Source organism: Crotalus tigris, unplaced genomic scaffold (assembly GCF_016545835.1).
Source record: "Crotalus tigris isolate CLP2741 ecotype Arizona unplaced genomic scaffold, ASM1654583v1 scf7180000017588.1960692, whole genome shotgun sequence".
NCBI lineage: Eukaryota > Metazoa > Chordata > Lepidosauria > Squamata > Viperidae > Crotalus > Crotalus tigris.
The window spans coordinates 706133-725563 of NW_024096494.1; the positions used below are offsets into that span (position 1 = coordinate 706133).

The 19431-nt window shown below is 44.9% G+C and overlaps 1 protein-coding gene across 1 annotated transcript in view; it reads left to right on the forward strand.

The window, feature by feature from the left end:
• Positions 1-18697: 18697 nt before the first annotated feature.
• Positions 18698-19431, forward strand: part of LOC120316490 (cystine/glutamate transporter-like) — a 38965-nt gene continuing 38231 nt past the window's right edge. The window contains exons 1-2 of the mRNA XM_039362183.1: positions 18698-18761; positions 19087-19204. The gene's annotated coding sequence lies outside the window, so the exon portion shown is untranslated. The remainder of the gene's footprint in view (positions 18762-19086; positions 19205-19431) is intronic.

The window sequence follows — 19431 nt, forward strand, 5'->3', positions numbered from 1 at the left end:
CTAACAGCACAGTTTGGCCAGGAATCCTGTGGAATAATGGGAGCATGTGTAAACAAATATTTAAAGAAAAATATCATGTGGAATAGCAAGTAGGGGCCAAAATCCTAAGGAACAATGTATGCTGGTACTTTTGCTGCAGTCGCTGATAAACACGTGCATGTCCAGTTCTCAATTTTGCATCCAAAGAATTTGGTTTGGGTAATATGTACTCTTCTTAGCTTCATTTATTGTATGTGCAAGGCCAAACTCCCAGACAGGGTATTGACCCAAAATTTATTGATAATGGGCATATTTCAAAGAAACTTCAATAAGATTACAAAATAATTCCATACCTTAATTTAAACAGGATGGTAGGCAGGTTTAAAAATGGCCGCAGAGGTTGATCTATAACAAGGTGAGCCATTTTGAAGATAAGCCATATAAACATTAGGAATAGGGAAAAAATGTTTACTCATACAGATAGTCCTCGGCTTACAACAGTTCATTTAGTGACCGTTCATAATTATAATGGCACTGAAAAAAGTGACTTATGATGTTTTTCACTCTTACAACCATTGCAGCATCCCCATGGTCACGTGATCAAAATTCAGATGCTTAGCCAACTGACTCGTATTTATGACAGCTGCTGTGTCCTGGGGTCATGTGAGCATTTTTTGTGACCTTCTAACAAACAAAGTCAGTGGGGAAGCCATAGTCACTTAGCAGCCATTTTACTATTTTAATAACCTCAGTGATCCACTTAACAACTGTGGCAAGAAAAGTTGTAAAATGAGGCAAAACTCACTTAACAAATGTTGCAGTTAGCAACAGAAAATTTGGGTTCATTTGGGATCATAGGTCAGGGACTACCTGTTATGTCCCGAGCCTTTGCAAACGGCTCGGGCGTTTGCAGGCAGTCCCGGGCAGGTGCAAAGCTGCCCGGGACCAGACAGGCTGTCGCCAGCGCCGTGCGCATGCGCGGGTGCTGGCGCGGGAAAAGTAACCCTTTTACCCGGGAGTTGCCTATATAAGAGGCTGCGAGGCGTTTGGGCGAGGCTGAAGCCATCTTCCTGTAAGCTGAACGCTGAATAAAAGAAACTGAGAACTCCAGCTGCTTCTCGTGTCTGTTTTCCCGCCACGGACTCAACACTGGCGACGAAGGTGGGATGCCTTGCACTACCTGGAAAGGAAGAAGTGTAAGCTTACCCAAGGAGTCCTGAGCGGCGGAAGAGGAACGGCGTCGACTCGGCAGCTGCCCGCCAATCCGGTGCGCATTCGGGGGTAGGCTGGCTGATAGACCCGTCTCCTGAAGATCCGAAGATGGCGAAAATCGGAAGGCTTTCGGAATTCGACGTCTCACATCCAGAGCGGTGGGAGTCCTACGTATCCAGAATGGAGAACTACTTCAAGGCAAACCAAGTGAGGGAAGATAGCTTGAAGGCCGCCACCCTGCTTTGCGTTTGCGGCCAAGACGCCTTCGAAATCGCAGAAAACCTTGCAGCACCTGTTCCAGTAGAGTCTGTAAGCTACGCAGACCTGAAGAAGCTGATGAAAGAGCACTTCCACCCCAAGGTGTCCGTTATCTCATGGCGCCACACCTTCGAGCAGAGGGATCAACGGTCCGGTGAAACAGCCAAGGAATACATCGCCGCGCTACGGAAGGCCGCCAAGCCCTGCGAGTTCAAGGACCTCGAGGAACGACTGAGGGACCGATTCGTGTGCGGGTTAAGGCATCGCGAGCTACAACAGAGACTTTTCGCAAAGGAAGAATTATCCTTCCAAGACGCCTTAAGGGAAGTCACCGCAGAAGAAGCAGCAGGCGGCGCCATCAAAAACATGCGGCCGATCAGAAACAGTGCAGAGGGTGCGTCCGTGCACCAGGAAGACGTCCGACGAAACTCCGAGGAGGATCCGGACGAGGAAGTCGACCGTCTACACCCCGCGAAGGAAGAGAACCAGAAGGGAAGCTCTTCGGCTCCGCTCAAGTGCATCGGCTGTGGAGGTCGCCACAGAAGAACCGACTGCAAGTTCCGCTCCGCTACCTGCCGGGCATGCGGCAAACAAGGGCACATTGCAGCTGTGTGTCTGAGCCGACGAAAGGCACAACCCCAAGAAGAACGCCTGAAAGGTACCAGATTCCCCAGCCAGAATAGGGTAGGGTTTTGCGCTTCGCGAAGAAGCATCTGTAGAACAGGCACACACAAGCCCATGAAGAAAAAGCTGTCACTCAACGTGAAGCTACAAGGGGTTCCATTATCTATGGAACTAGACACAGGGTCTGCCCTGTCCATCATTTCATTGCATACATTTAGGAAGATTTGTTCCAGAAGTGGGTCTAAGGCCAAGTTAAGGCCTTCTGATATTGTATTAACAGATTTTCAGAACTCAAGAGTGTGTGTTAAGGGGGAGGCCACCCTTAACGTGCAATACAAGAGTTTTGAAGGTCCACTAGACTTATTAGTAGTAGGGGGTGAACGAACGAGTCTCATAGGACTCGATTGGTTTGAGGCCCTGGGGATACACGTCACAGGACTCAACAGCTTACAAACACTCGACCTACAGGAAGTCTGCAAAGAATTTGCAGATGTTTTCAGCCCCCAGCTGGGCACATTCAAAGGACCACCTGTGTCCTTAAAGCTAGACCCCACTGTCACTCCCATTAGGATTAAAGCAAGAAGGGTCCCTTTTGCTTTAAAAAGTAAGATTGACACTGAACTAGACAAACTAATCCAACAGGGAATCCTAGAACCTGTTGATTCCAGCCCGTGGGAGACCCCCATTGTCACGCCTCTAAAGGCAAATGGGGACATTCGCATTTGTGCTGATTACAAATGCACACTCAATAAGGCATTGCAGCAACATGCCTATCCTGTTCCTGTGGTCAGTCACATCCTGGCCTCTCTCAAGGGGGGGCGTGTTTTTGCAAAGCTTGACCTAGCTCAAGCATATCAACAGCTGCCTGTTGATGATGATGCTGCCATAGCTCAGACCATTGTGACCCACAGGGGAGCCTTTAAAGTAAAAAGGCTACAGTTTGGAGTAAATGTCGCTCCTGGGATTTTCCAAAGCGTAATGGAAAACACACTACGAGGTATACCAGGGGTCTGCCCCTACTTTGACGATGTCTTGATTGCAGGAGACTCCACACACATTCTAGCTGAAAGACTTAGGGCTGTCCTGTTAAGATTCAGGGAATCAGGCCTCAAGCTCAGAAAAGACAAATGCAAGATCGGGGTGCCTTCTACTGAATTTCTGGGATTCAAAATTGATGCTGCTGGGATTCATCCTGCTGAATCCAAACTAACTGCTATTTTAGAAGCACCCAGGCCAAAGTCTAAGGCCGAACTTCAGGCCTTCTAGGCCTCCTGAATTTCTACAATTCCTTTCTTCCACATAAAGCTAGTGTAGCTGAGCCTCTTCACAGGCTACTAGACAAACAAGCTGTGTGGCTGTGGTCACAAGCACATGAGGCTTGCTTTAAAGAAGTGAAGGCCTTGCTCACTTCTAACAGTGTTCTTGCACATTTCAACGAGTCTCTTCCTGTGTGCATCGCTTGTGATGCATCCCCCTACGGGGTTGGAGCTGTCCTGAGTCACCTCAGGTCTGATGGAACTCAGGTTCCTATTGCATACTACTCCAGAACACTGTCTTCTGCCGAGCGCAACTACGCTCAGATAGACAGGGAGGCTCTGGCTGTTGTTGCTGGAATTAAAAAATTCCACGATTTTCTATATGGCAGGCATTTCACGGTCTTCACTGACCATAAGCCTCTGCTGGGACTGTTTACCACACGTAAGCAGACTCCCCACATCATTTCCCCTAGAATGCTTAGGTGGTCTATTTTCTTGTCTGCATATGATTTTTCATTACTCCACAAGCCTGGGAAAGAAATGGGCCATGCTGATGGCCTCAGTAGGTTGCCTCTGCCAGTAGTAGAAGCTGACCCCGCGCCAGCTGTCAACATTCTATCAATCCAAGCCTTGCCCGAGCTCCCTCTTAGTGCCAGGGATGTTACCGCTGAAACGGGTACAGATCACACACTTTCACGTGTCCGCTCCTGGGTCCTGTCCGGGTGGCCTGAGCACTGCCCTAGTCCTGAGTTTCAGAGTTTCTGGTCCAAAAGAAACGAACTGTCCCTTTCTCAGGGTTGTCTGCTTTGGGGAAACAGAGTTGTCATTCCCACCTCAATGAGGACTAGGGTCTTAGAATCCCTCCACGAGGGTCATCCTGGCATTGTCCGTATGAAGGCTCTTGCACGAAGCCACTTGTGGTGGCCTGGTTTAGATAAAGATATTGAGGCTAAGGTGCACGCATGCCACCTGTGCCAACGATCTCGCCCAGAGATGCCCCAAGCTCCTGTGCATAGATGGGAGGAAACACAGTCCCCATGGTCTAGGGTGCACATTGACTACGCTGGGCCCTTTCAGGGCCAGTTCTTCTTGGTCCTTGTTGACAGCCATTCAAAATGGCTTGAGGTTGTGCCTGTCTCATCCACCACCACTGCAAAGACTATTCAGGTACTGAGGGGGATTTTTGCTGCACACGGGCTGCCAGATGTCATTGTGTCCGACAACGGCCCTCAATTCACCTCCTCCGAATTCCAAGCTTTCTTACAGGCAAACCTGATTCGTCATGCCACGTCTGCGCCTTTTCACCCGTCCACCAACGGTATGGCTGAACGCATGGTGCGCATCGCAAAGGACGCCTTGAAGAGACTCACCTACGGGGACTGGCATCACAGGTTGGCTGACTTTCTCCTTTCTTATCGCACCACACCGTCCACTTCTACAGGGAGAAGTCCAGCTGAACTTCGTTGGGGGCGCCAACTTACTACTAGACTTGACCGGTTGCATCCGGACAGACTGCCTTCATCTACCTCACATCCTAGGGCACCTAGACAACTACTTGTGGGTGCCCCGGTTTGGGCTCGCAATTACGGGCCTGGTCATACATGGGTCCCCGCTTCTGTGTCCAGGATCACAGGTCCTCTCTCCTACGAGGTTGCCCTGGACGAACGGTCGTGTCCTACGTCGGCACATCGACCAACTTCGCTCTAGGCGAGACTTTTCTGCTGAGACTCCTGGGTCTTTTCCAGGGGGGGAGGGGGACCCTTTGGAGCAAAGGGAAGGGCAAGAGCTACTGCCCATCTCCACTGAGGGAGCCACAAACGGCTCGTCCCAAGATTCCGCAATTGCTCCGAAAAGGAAGTCATGGAGCTTACCCACACAACAGGCACTCACGCCTACTCCAGCCAGGGAGTCACCCCGGGGGCATACTCACTTTCCACATACGTCACACAGCACTCCAGTCACGGAGGATACCCGGGGGCATCCCAACAAATCATTCCCCGCAAGAGAGCTGGCACACAATTCCCAAGGTTGGCCTGACCTTACCCCAAATCCTACAGGGGGTCAAACATACACAGAGCTAGTCGAGGAACCAAGTCCCGACTACAACAACCCTAGCACAAATCAGGGAACACCTGAGTTTTGGGAAAGTACAGAAACCCACACGAGCCCGAACACAGAATGGGGTTCAGGGAATGGACAGCCTCCTGACAGGTCTTGGACTGACCTAGGAGGTCCTACAGAGACGCCCAGCAGCGGCTATCACTTCAAGGGGCCCGAGGGTCTACAGCTAGGCAGGTCAACCAGGTCACAAAGCAACAGAAGCCCTGGCCTGACGAGCCCGGTGGGCAAGCGAGCAGGCCAGGCATTGGGGCACAGTCCTTGGAAGACACCAGGGCACAATAGAGAGAAAAGGCTCACGCCTCCCTCCAGTCAGGGGACTTATGCCAGTAATCCAGAGCTAAGAAGGTCACAGAGAGCAAAGAAATCTCCCAAGTACCTAGAAGACTACATAACATTGCTGGCAAAGCAAAAGCCAGTAAACAGTGGGAACATTGGGGAGCAAAATGTCGTATAAAATAAATGTTGTATGTTGGTAGTAGTTTTAGCCCGGGGGAAAGGGGTGTTATGTCCCGAGCCTTTGCAAACGGCTCGGGCGTTTGCAGGCAGTCCCGGGCAGGTGCAAAGCTGCCCGGGACCAGACAGGCTGTCGCCAGCGCCGTGCGCATGCGCGGGTGCTGGCACGGGAAAAGTAACCCTTTTACCCGGGAGTTGCCTATATAAGAGGCTGCGAGGCGTTTGGGCGAGGCTGAAGCCATCTTCCTGTAAGCTGAACGCTGAATAAAAGAAACTGAGAACTCCAGCTGCTTCTCGTGTCTGCTTTCCCGCCAAGGACGCAACACTACCTGTATTTAAATGAGAATTACTTAGAGAAATGCATACTGTATTTCCCAAATATTTTAAATATTACGCTGATGGTGTAAGGCATAAGGACGATCATTACTTCCATAATTATTAGTTAAATTAAGCTAGAATGATAATAATTGGAGAAAATACGAGTGTGAGTCAACTGTTAGACATGGGGATGGATGCTGCTGCTGCTGATAATACCATGGATGGATTATACTTCAACTATAACATAATTCAGAAACCAGGTTATGAATTGGAACAAAATAGATCTTGGAGTAAAGTTAGAACCTGTTGCATTCTGAAATCAGTTACAAAGATTCCAGAAAGAGCTGCAAGGTAACAGATTCTGTATAGCGTAGTGCCAGCGACACCCACCAGATCTAGCTCTTTTTGTCACCATGAACAAAAGTGGTGTTGTGCTGTTGTGATGCAAACTTCATCTATTCAAGGGTTGGTGTAGTGACATGATGCATGACTAACTGGGTGCATCACTGCAATGCTGCTTTTATCATTTGTAACAAACACACACAAATATACACATTCCCCCAAACCTGCCCTGTGGTTGCCTTTTTTGTACATACAATTGGAATCCAATTTTTGGGGAAAAAATATAAGAGCTGTTACTTGTTATGTAATCAATACACATATTTTCCATCTCAAAATAATTCTTAAAAATAAAAACCACACACTAACTGAATTGTTTGTACAGAAAATCTCATGTCCATTGAAATTTAGTTTCTGAAATAAATTACACTTTCTTGAATGTTTGGACTAACTGTTGTGTGCAAATGTAAAAAACTGCACATGCAAATACTTATTTAGGAAATTCTTTCATGCATCACGAGGTGGGAAATTAGCAAATAATGTCACAATTATTTGTCAGCCTTGTACTCATGAAATAAAATAACACAATTAATCATGTGCAAGTGTCCATAATATGATTTTGTTTATTATTACATTCTTCATTATTGTTTTTTTATTGACAGTAAAAATGTTAACTGGTTTGCAAGGTATCCTTACCTGTTCAAGATTATTCCATCCATAACTGGACATGGGAATAAAAAAGCATATCAGAAAAAAATATTAATCTTAAATTCCTGGGATTTTGCAAAGCTGACCTATCCTGTTATTTCAGGTAACAGAAGAAAGAAGAACAGATTTCTTTGTGGGTGCTATGGAGAACATATTATTTCCATAAGATGCAACAGCTTGTATCTTAACAAAGTAATGAAAATAGCGTAATATTTATTAAACCCAACCACCACTAATGGTCTCCTGTGGCAATCAATACTTCCATCTGTGGATCATGCAAGCTTCATGCTTACCCTGCCAGCTCTACTATATACATCACATTCTGTTTTATTTATTCTCTGAGTATCTTCCGTTAATGATATCAGTATGTTCACAAACAACAGCGATGGAGAAGTCTCAAAGTCCAGAGAGGGGAAAAGAAGTTTCAGAATAAATACAGGAGTCAAAGAGGCAGACAGAATTATTAGGAATTCAAGTGTAGTGGCCTAGAGAAATAGGTCATGGCATGGCTTTTTCAGAAAAAGCTTAATCTTCCAAATTAGATTTTTTTTCTAAACACGTGCAGTTTGTTTTGTGTTTAAAGTACAGGACTTGTTCCAAGAACAGAGGAACACAACTTTACCAGAAGTATCTAGATGGCCTACTATTCATTCATTTGCATTGATTTTTTTCTTAATTATGGGAATTAAGAAGGCAGGGAATGTCAGTCATCAAATTTTTTGTTTGTGTTGTTGCCTTCATTTAGGTTGGATAAGTTGGCTATCTAGCTCTGAGATTAGACAGAGAATTGTGATGTCAGAAAAGAAAATCTAATTAATTTTTCGTTTTGTTTTCCTGCCACCATGTAAGAATAGTTTTCCTGACAGTAGAAAATTGACCTCAGATGGATAAAACAAAACAACAAAACAAAGCAAAACAAAAAAAATGGAAGAGGATCTATGCTACCATTCAATTCAATAACTCTCCCTCCCTCCCTGATTGACTTGAAGGCACAAATACATAAAAGAAAACACTATTATATTTGTAGGCATTTACACACTATATTATCTGACATAGATTCAGTGTATTCTCTGCCCCCCCAACTGAATGTTGATGTAAGTAGAATGAAACTGTTTTCATATTCTCACTTATTTTATGAAATTTCTGTACTTTCCTCTCAGAATGAGCAGTATAAATCTAAAATACCTCTAAAATTAAAACAACTTTTCCTTCCCAAAGCAGCCCATCAATTCCTCCCAGCATAAAAACACATTCAACCTAATCAACAAAGGCTATCCAGTCACCATCAGATTTAAATATCAAATGCCAGCGTCAAAAGAAAAATCTTCAAGGCCTTCCATAAAGTCAACAACTAGGGGACAATGGATTTTTTTTTTTAGAGAGACCATATTCCACAAAACTGTAACAATCATAGAGAACATGTGACATCTAGTCTAACATTGTCCACTCACATGGAGCTAGGGCTTTAAGCTAGCTCTCTTCTGCAATGGGCATACAGCTCAATATCTCTGTAAGCTGGATCTTTTGCTTTCTTTTTACAACAGATGTTTAAAAATGCTTCAAGAAGAATATATTGAAAAGACTTGAATTTATCCTTATTTCTGAAGTTCAGAAAAGCAAGAGCACTTTACTCAGTGTCATTAAAATAAAAGAGCCCATCTGTGGTAGAAAACTGAGATTGAGCAGACCTGAAATCTAATAGAGAAGTTAAGAAGATGACCTTTTGACTGTCATCAAGTTTTACGAGGAAGTGGTAGCTCACATCATTAAATACAAGTTTGTATTTGAAATGCAAAAAATGCCCAGAAGCCAAAAACCAAATCTGTAGTTCACAAAAGATTATGGCTTTTAATAAAATTAGTTTGTAGGAAAAGGTGCCAACAGAATTCTTGTTGTTTATATGAATATGCCCTTCTGAATATAGTATTTTGGTTGTGAAGATGTCTCATTTATATCACAGAATTTGATGAAGAAGTGATTGATCTGTGGTACATCTGCATTTAGCATAAAGTGTTTTACAGGGAAGTGTTTTCCAACATATTTCATTACTTAAGCAAAGCAAAGCACACTGAAAAGACCTTTACATTTCGACCAGTGGTGGGATTCAAATATGTGAACAACCTGTTCTCTGTGTGGATGCCACTTCTGGAAGTCTATTCAGGGCTTGGGCAACAAAAAATTAGCTACCGGTTCTGCTGAACTGGTGCGAACCGGCTGAATCCCACCACAGATTTCAACCCAGAAATACTGAATCTGATGTGTGTTGATTTTCTTTCCTTCATCCCTTGACCCAAATGGCTGAAGTGTTATTTATTTTACAGCAACGAATTTTAACTCCTTCAGGTTTTTAATTTGAAAAATTCAGTTTTTCCTGTTCGTAATAATAATATGGTAACAATACAGAAACAAACTACATGTTACATAATTATTTTATACAAAGGGTTGGAATGCCCTTTGACTGTTTTCGTAGAAAGAAAAGATGAATAATAAACAGAAAAGGAACTCTAAAATTAACATATTAAATTAATATAAATCATCCAAATAACATTTCAATGTAGCCTCCAAATGTGCTAACAACAATAGTCAACAAGGAAAAGAATCTCCATCTGTTGCAAAATTAGATTCCTGGAAATGTTAATTACATGTGCATAAAAAAAAGTGACAAGAATGCAGGGACGCAAGAATGCTACTAGGAGTACCAAGCAGGTACTGCAAAACTCCAGTCATTGACTAAATACCAGCAAAGAAATCTTAAGTCTTTTCTGCCATCCAATGGCTAGCAGGATATTTGCAGCCCAACTTGTGCGATTTGATTTAACCAATTCAGAGCTAAAAAATCAGAGGCTAGTAACTCCTTTTCCTACTAATAAATTTAAATAAAAGGCATAAACTCCCTTGAGTGGCAGCTCACTTCATTAAATACAAGTTTGTAATTGAAATGCAAAAAATGCCCAGAAGCCAAAAACCAAATCTGTAGTTCACAAAAGATTATGGCTGTTAATAAAATTGGTTTGTTGGAAAAGGTGCTAACAGGATCCTTGTTGTTTATATGAATATGCCCTTCTGAATATAGTATTTTGGCTACGAAGATGTCTCATTTATATCACAGAATTTGATGAAGAAGTGATTGATCTGTGATACATCTGCATTTAGCATAAACACTAAGCATATTGTCTAAGAATAGAAGTATCTTTTGCACTAATGTGGAAGTACATTAGTAGCCAGAAGATTCAGAACTGTCTAATCGTCTTCTTTTTGCCCTCAGCAGGCTGGTAAATAAATAAATAAATTTAAATTAAATTACAGGCTACAAACATTTATAGGCTTATTTAAAAGACTGATGGATTATAAACAAATTATATGTTCCTTCTCCAGGCCCTCTCAGTTGAGCAATTACATGGTTTGAATAATTGAACCCCTGAATCATTCAATCATTGCATTCCTTATAATAGTGGAGTGCATTTTTTCCCCCTAAGCTGAAAATTGCACTTGGACTTTAAGTGATAAGCCAGGATTCACATTCAAAAAAGTACCAAATGCAATGAGTGGAACAAGAAAAAAAATAACATTAAATATAACCAATATTATGGCTTCCTAACTACATATATAATACTTTCCCCTTTCCTTACATTAAAAATTACAGTTTGATAACAGCTTTTGGAAGCTTCTGTAGATTGAACCCAAGGCTATTGGGGCCCACATGAAAATCTGGAACCTATAATTGTGCTACTTTGTTTTACTAAACGCTCCACTGAGGATGTGCAAAACCTACTATTCTGGGAATAAAGTTTATTAAAAAAAAACAACTTCCAAATGCAATTCTTACCAATATAATCATTACAATATTATTAATGTTGCGCTCCACTAGCATATGCCGCAGTAATGAGATGTAACACACCAGGCGACTTCTTTCAGTGACAAATGAATTGCAAGACTACTTAGTGTGTGTGTTTTTTCTAATTACTTGAGTGCCAGTAGGACAGGGGTCTTCAAACCTGGTCCTTTTATAACTTGTGGACTTCAACTCCCAGAATTCCTCAACCAAGCACGCTGGCTGAGGAATTCTGGGAGTTGAAGTCCACAAGTCATAAAAGGGCCAAGTTTGAAGACCCCTGCAGTAGGAGGACTCTGCCTAAGGGACATCTCATTTGCTTGAAGATTCTCTAGTTTCCGTTGCTTTTAGTTTGAGCATCGTGATTAACCCCAAGCATTGGCTTATTCTGGTCTGTCAGGGAAAATAGATGCCTGAGGCTGAAATGAACTCTCACCTACTGTGTCCACTCTAGACAGTGTCTGTATTCTGGGCATTCACCTTTAGAAGCTGGCAAGCTGTCTGGGAGCAATAGGAGATTCACATCTGAACTTTAACTGGCTAATTAATGTATGTTTTTGTTGTTGAGGTGCCTTCTCAAAATATTGAATTTCAACTCCCATGAACCCTCGTCCATATACTTTTTCCAGGTTGGTGATTAATGAACACAACAAATGGAGATAAGTCTTATCTCCATTTTGTGTTAATCTAGGAAATTATTAAGAGCCCCCCCCTTCTTTCACAGAGTAGGAAAGGAACAAAATCAAGGCTCTGTAAATTAGGGAAAAGAAACATCTCAGTGTTTCTTAATCTTGGCAATTTGAAGATGTGTGTGTACTTCAACTCCCAGAATTTCCCCACCAGCACTGGTAGGGGAATTCTGGGAGTTGAAGTCCACACAACTTCAAGTTCCAATGTTGAGAAACACTCATCTTTCCCATGTCTTTGGTGCTAATCAGGATACCTTGCTGTGTTTTATGGCTTTTTGTCCTAGTTCCATCACCTATCAAACCATTACTGATCAATTCTCATTGATCGCAAAATGTTATTCATAGACATTCATAAAATGTTCTGAAAACATAAGGGGGTTATGTTTGAAAAAGATAGATTTATAATGAAAATGGGAAAATGGGAAAAAAGTAAATGAATAACAGCCTCCTCTTACTGTTTTTGTTAAGATACAAAAGATATATTTTCACAAGGCAACTGGACTTTTTTTTTTCTTTGAAGACATTTTGCTTCTCATCCAAGAAGCTTCTTCAGCTCTGACTGGATGGCGGGCTGAAAAAACTTCTAGGACAGTGTTTCCCAAACTTGACAATTTTAAGCATGAGGACTTCAACTCCCAAAATTCCACAGCCAGCAACGCCGGCTGTGGAATTCTGGGAGTTGAAGTCCACATGCCTTAAAATTGTCAAGTTTGGGAAACACTGTCCTAGGATGAGAAGCGAAAAAAAAACAACAAGAAAGTCTAGTTGCCTTGTGAAAAAGCACCTTTGGGATAACCATGACCTGGATGACTGAGAATCTCCTTAGATATTTTTGTGAAGAGTTTCTCAAAGGCACTGAATTGGCCACTGTGATGCGGTTCTTAATAACAGCCTATACTAATGACTTCAATCAAGAAACCACAAGATTCTTTGAGAAGTCTATAGCTCATAGGTGCTTCATCAGGGCTTCATCCCTGGAGGCTTTCAAGAAGAGACTGGACTGCCATCTGTCAGAAATGGAGTAGGGACTCCTGTTTGGGCAGGGGGTTGGACTAGATGACCTACAAGGTCTATTCTATTCTGTTCTGTTCTGTTCTGTTCTGTTCTATTCTTCTCCTTGTATGAAGGAGATCCCAGGTGGAGTGACTGGGCTTTCCAGATACAGCAGAAAAATCATACCTGAAATCTTGATATGTGGCAATGAGTCAATGTAAACAATACATGGCTAGATGGACTTCTGATATAATACAGAGTAAGGCTTATTCCTATGTTCTTGACAGCAGAATTTTGTTTCTAAAAGTGTTGATCACATTAGCTTTGGGAGGATCATACGTCAAACACAAGAAAGACAAGTCTGACTTGATGCCTGTTCCCCAAATGTGCCGAAGTTAGTTGGAGATAGACATGGGATTTATTCACAGGCATCAAACCCTCTTTGATCAGTGTTTCTATTTATTTAGTTTTGATTTGTTTTAACTACTAACTGTTGCCACTTTGTCTGGCAGGAAAGTCTTACTTTCTTTTTCTAGTTATACTGGAGAGATTTTCTTTTTAAATTTTAAAAAGTAATAACAGGGAACAATTAGTATTGTCTTTGAATAGTAGTGTAAATGAATAATATACAGCATTATGTCCAGAAATAGACATTATCCTATATGGGTATTGTTATGTCCCGAGCCTTGCAAACGGGCTCGGGGCGTTTGCAGGCAGTCCCGGGCAGGTGCAAGCTGCCCGGGACCAGACAGGCTGTCGCCAGTGCCTGTGCGCATGTGCGGGTGCTGGCGCGGGAAAAGTAACACATTGACCCAGGAATTGCCTATATAAAAGGCTGAGAGCTTTTGGGCGTTGCTGAAGCCTTCACCTGTAAGCTGAACACAGAATAAAAGAAAACCTGAGAACTACAACTGCTTCTCGTGTCTGCTTTTCGCCAACACTGGCGACGAAGGTGGGATGCCTTACATCGTCTGGAAAGGAAGAGGTGTAAGCTTACCCAAGTGAGTCTTGAGCGGTGGAACGGAGTTGACTCGGCAGCTACCCGCCAATCCAGTGAGCATTCGGGGGTAGGCTGGCTGATAGACCCATCTCCTGAAGATGGCAAAGGTTGGAAGGCTTTCGGAGTTCAACGTCTCACATCCAGAGCGGTGGGACTCCTACGTAGCCAGGGTGGAAAATTACCTCAAGGTGAACCAAGTGAGGGAAGATAGCTTGAAGGCTGCCACCCTGCTTTGTGTCTGCGGCCAAGACGCCTTCGAAATCGCAGAGAACCTTACAGCACCTGTTTCATTAGAGTCTGTCAGCTACGCAGATCTAAAGAAGCTATTGAAGGAGCACTTCCAGCCCAAGATGTCCGTCATCGCATGGCGCCACACCTTCGAGCAGAGGGATCAACGATCCGGAGAGTCGGCCAAAGAGTACATCGCCGCATTGAGGAAGGCTGCCAAGCACTGCGAGTTCAAGGACCTTGAAGAACGACTGAGGGACCGATTCGTGTGCGGCTTAAGGCATCGAGATTTACAACAGAGGCTTTTCGCCAAAGAAGTCTTGTCCTTCCAAGATGCCTTAAGAGAGGTCACCGCAGAAGAAGCAGCAGGCGGCGCCGTCAAGAACATGCGGCCGATCAGGAACAGTCCAGATGTTGCATCCGTGCACCAAGAGGACGTCCAAGGGAACTCCGAGGAGGATCCGGACGAGGAAGTCGACCGTCTCCACCCCACGAAGGAAGGGAATCAGAAAGGAAGCTCTTCAGCTCCCCTCAAGTGCATCGGCTGTGGAGGTCGCCACAGGAGAACCGACTGCAAGTTCCGCTCCGCTATCTGCCGGGCGTGCGGAAAACAAGGACATATTGCAGCTGTGTGTCTGGGCCGACGAAAGGTACAACCTCAGGAAGAACTGCGCCTGAAAGGTACCAGGGTCCCCAGCCAGAATAGGGTAGGTTTTTGTGCTTTGCAAAGAAGCATCTTCAGGACAGGCACACACAAGCCCATCAAGAAAAAGCTGTCACTCAAGATGAAGCTACAAGGGGTTCCATTAACTATGGAACTAGACACGGGGTCTGCCCTTTCAATCATATCCTTACATACATTTAGGAAGATTTGTTCCGGCAGTGGAACTCAGGCTAAATTAAGGCCTTCTGACATTGTGTTAACAGACTGTCAAAATTCGAGAGTGTGTGTTAAGGGGGAGGCCACCCTTAACGTACAGTATAAGAATTTTGAAGGTCCACTAGACCTATTAGTAGTAGGGGGTGAACGAACGAGTCTCATAGGACTTGATTGGTTTGAAGCCTTGGGGATACACGTCACGGGGCTCAACAGCTTACAAACACTCGACCTACAGGAAGTCTGCAAAGAATTTGCAGATGTCTTCATCCCCCAGCTGGGCACATTCAAGGGACCCCCTGTGTCCTTAAAACTAGACCCCACTGTCACTCCCATTAGAATTAAAGCAAGAAGGGTCCCTTTTGCTTTAAAGAGTAAAATTGACACTGAGTTAGACAAACTGATCCAACAAGGAATTCTAGAACCTGTTGATTCCAGCCCTTGGGAGACCCCCATTGTCACGCCTCTAAAGGCAAATGGGGACATTCGATTTGTGCTGACTACAAATGCACTCTTAATAAGGCATTGCAGCAACATGCCTATCCTGTTCCTGTGGTCAGTCATATTCTGGCCTCCCTCAAGGGGGGGGGCGCGTTTTTGCAAAGCTTGACCTAGCTCAAGCGTATCAACAGCTGCCTGTTGATGATGCTGCTATAGCTCAGACTATTGTGACCCACAGGGGAGCCTTTAAGGTAAAAAGGCTGCAGTTTGGAGTGAATGTCGCTCCTGGGATTTTCCAAAGCGGAATGGAAAACACACTGCGGGGCATACCGGGGGTTTGCCCCTACTTTGATGATGTCTTAATTGCAGGAGACTCCACACACATTCTAGCTGAAAGGCTAAGGGCTGTTCTGTTAAGGTTCAGGAAAACAGGCCTCAAGCTCAAAAAAGACAAATGCAAAATTGGGGTGCCTTCTACTGAATTCCTGGGGTTCAAAATTGATGCTGCTGGGATTCACCCTGCTGAATCCAAACTAACTGCCATTTTAGAAGCACCTAGGCCAAAGTCTAAGGCCGAACTTCAGGCCTTTCTGGGCCTCCTGACTTTCTACAATTCCTTTCTTCCACATAAAGCTAGTGTAGCTGAGCCTCTTCACAGGCTATTAGACAAACAAGCAGTGTGGCAGTGGTCACAAACACATGAGGCTATTTTCAATGAGGTCAAGGCCTTACTCACTTCTAACAGTGTACTTGCACACTTCAATGAGTCCCTTCCTGTGTGCATCGCTTGTGATGCTTCCCCTTACGGGGTAGGAGCCTTCCTGAGCCACCTCAGGTCTGATGGAACTCAGGTTCCTGTTGCATATTACTCCAGAACACTGTCTTCTGCTGAGCGCAACTACGCTCAGATAGACAGGGAGGCTCTGCCTGTTGTTGCTGGAATTAAAAAATTCCATGATTTCTTGTATGGCAGGCATTTCACGGTCTTCACTGACCATAAGCCTCTGCTGGGACTGTTTACCACATGTAAACAAACTCCCCAAATCATTTCCCCTAGAATGCTTAGGTGGTCTATTTTTCTGTCTGCATATGATTTTTTCTTACTCCACAAGCCTGGGAAAGAAATGGGCCATGCTGATGGCCTCAGTAGATTGCCCCTGCCAGTAGTAGAAGCTGACCCCGCGCCAGCTGTCAACATTCTATCCATCCATGACTTGCCCGAGTCCCCTCTGAATGCCAGGGATGTTGCTGCTGAAACAGGCACAGATCACACACTTTCACGTGTCCTTTCTTGGGTTTTGTCTGGATGGCCTGAGCACTGCCCTAGTCCTGAGTTTCAGAGTTTCTGGTCCAAAAGGAACGAGTTGTCCACTTCTCAGGGTTGTCTGCTTTGGGGAAACAGAGTTGTCATTCCCACCTCAATGAGGACTAGGATCTTAGAGTCCCTCCACGAGGGTCATCCTGGCATTGTTCGCATGAAGGCCCTTGCGCGCAGCCACTTGTGGTGGCCTGGTTTAGATAAGGACATTGAGGCTAAGGTGCATGCATGCCACCTGTGCCAGCGCTCTCACCCAGAGATGCCCCAAGCTCCTGTGCATAGATGGGAGGATACACAGTCCCCATGGTCTAGGGTGCACATTGACTACGCTGGGCCCTTTCAGGGCCAGTTCTTCTTGGTCCTCGTAGTAAGTTTGCGCCCCCAGCAAAATGGCTTGAGGTTGTACCTGTCTCATCCACCACCACTGCAAAGACTATTCAGGTACTGAGGGGGATTCTTGCTGCACACGGGCTCCCAGATGTCATCGTGTCTGACAATGGCCCTCAATTTACTTCCTCTGAATTCCAAGCTTTCTTACAGGCTAACATGATTCGTCATGCCACATCTGCACCCGTCCACCCGTCCACCAACGGTATGGCTGAACGCATGGTCCGCATCACAAAGGACGCCTTGAGAAGACTTACCTATGGGGACTGGCATCACAGGTTGGCTGACTTTCTCCTTTCTTACCGCACCACACCGTCCACTTCTACAGGGAGAAGCCCAGCTGAACTTCGCTGGGGGCGCAAACTTACTACGAAGCTTGACCGGTTGCATCCGGACAGACTGCCTTCATCTACCTCACATCCTAGGGCACCTAGACAACTACTTCTGGGTGCCCCAGTTTGGACTCGCAATTACGGGCCTGGTCATACATGGGTCCCCGCTTCTATTTCCAGGGTCACAGGTTCTCTATCCTACAAGGTAGCCCTGGACAACAGTCGTGTCCTGCATCGGCACATCGACCAACTCCGCCCTAGGCGGGATCTTTCAGATGAGACTCCTGGGTCTTTTCCAGGGGGGGAGGGGGACCCTTTAGAGCAAAGGGAGGGGCACGAGCTGCTACCCACCTCCAATGATGGAGCCACAAACGGCCCATTCCAAGATTCCGCGAGTGCCCCAAACAGGAATTCTAAGAGCCTATCCAACTACCAGGCATTCACGCCTACTCCAGTCAGGGAGGATACCCGGGAGCATCCCAATAAATCATACCCCGCAAGAGAGCTAGCACATAATCCCCAGAGTTGGCCTGACCTTACCCCAAGTCCTACAAGTGGTCAAACATACAGGGATGTGGTCGAGGAACCAAGTCCCGACCGCAACACCTCTAGCCCAAATCAGGGAGTAACTGAGTTTTGGGAAGGTACAGAAACCCACACGAGCCCAGACACAGAACGGGGTTTAGGGAATGGACAGCCTCCTGACAGGTCTTGGACGGACCTAGGAGGTTCTACAGAGACGCCCAGCAGTGGCTATCACTTCAAGGGTCCCGAGGGCCTACAGCTAGTCAGGTCAACCAGGTCACAAAGTGACAGAAGCCCTGGCCTGACGAGCCCGGTGGGCTAGCAAGCAGGCCAGGCATTGGGGCACAGTCCTTGGAAGGCACCAAGGCAAGATAAGGAGAACAGGCTCACGTCTCCCTTCAGTCAGGAACACCTGTCAGAAACCCAGAGCTGAGAAGGTCACAGAGAGCAAGGAAATCTCCTAAGTACTTAGAGGATTACATAACATTGCTGGCTAAACAAAAGCCAGTAAACAGTAGGAGCACTGGGGAGTAGAATACTGCATCAAGAAATAATTGTATGTTGATAGTAGTCTTAGCCTGGGGGAAAGGGGTGTTATGTCCCAAGCCTTGCAAACGGGCTCGGGGTGTTTGCAGGCAGTCCCGGGCAGGTGCAAGCTGCCCGGGACCAGATAGGCTGTCGCCAGCGCCTGTGCGCATGCGCGGGTGCTGGCGCGGGAAAAGTAACACATTGACCTGGGAATTGCCTATATAAGAGTCTGGGAGCTTTTGGGCGTTGCTGAAGCCTTCTCCTGTAAGCTGAACACAGAATAAAAGAAAACCTGAGAACTACAACTGCTTCTCGTGTCTGCTTTTCGCCAAGGACTCAACAGGTATCTTTCATTAATGATGAAAGAATAGGATAATTATGAATAAATAATAAGGAAGCCCAACAGTATTTTGGTAGATTAACAGGGATAAGCAAAGATTATTCCAGTCTAAATTATCTAATCATAACGAGAAATATACTCATTTGTTTTAAATGTTTTGGCATATAGGGAATAAACAACTAACTACACATGCATATATAGTTGAATTTTAATTGATTAATAATCTAGAAAAGAGAATGATGATGATGATAGCCGCTTCAGAGTTAAAAAGAAAATATGTTTACTTAACTGCAACTTGTCCTTTTGGCTTATTTTTTTTAATAAATAGATAACAGCTGAGCTAAAAGCCCAACAGCAGAGAAAGCATCCAGTAGAGCTCTGTTCTTGGTCTTGGAGGAGAAATAAGGTGCTCTGCCAAGCTTGTGCCTGGACATCTGCGAAGAAAAGTGAGTAACTTGGACATTCTGAAAGAAATAACTTTAGATACAAAAAATGTCAGATTAGCTCTCCAGATGAGTTGGATTACAATTCCCAGAATGTTCAGCTCGTCATGTTGGTTGGGGAAGATGGGGGTTATAATTAACAGATTATAGACTGGGAAGGTTAGAGAAGCCTCTTGAATAGGTAGCACAGAAGAAGAAATTGTCAGAAGGCTAGAGAAAAACCAGGAAAA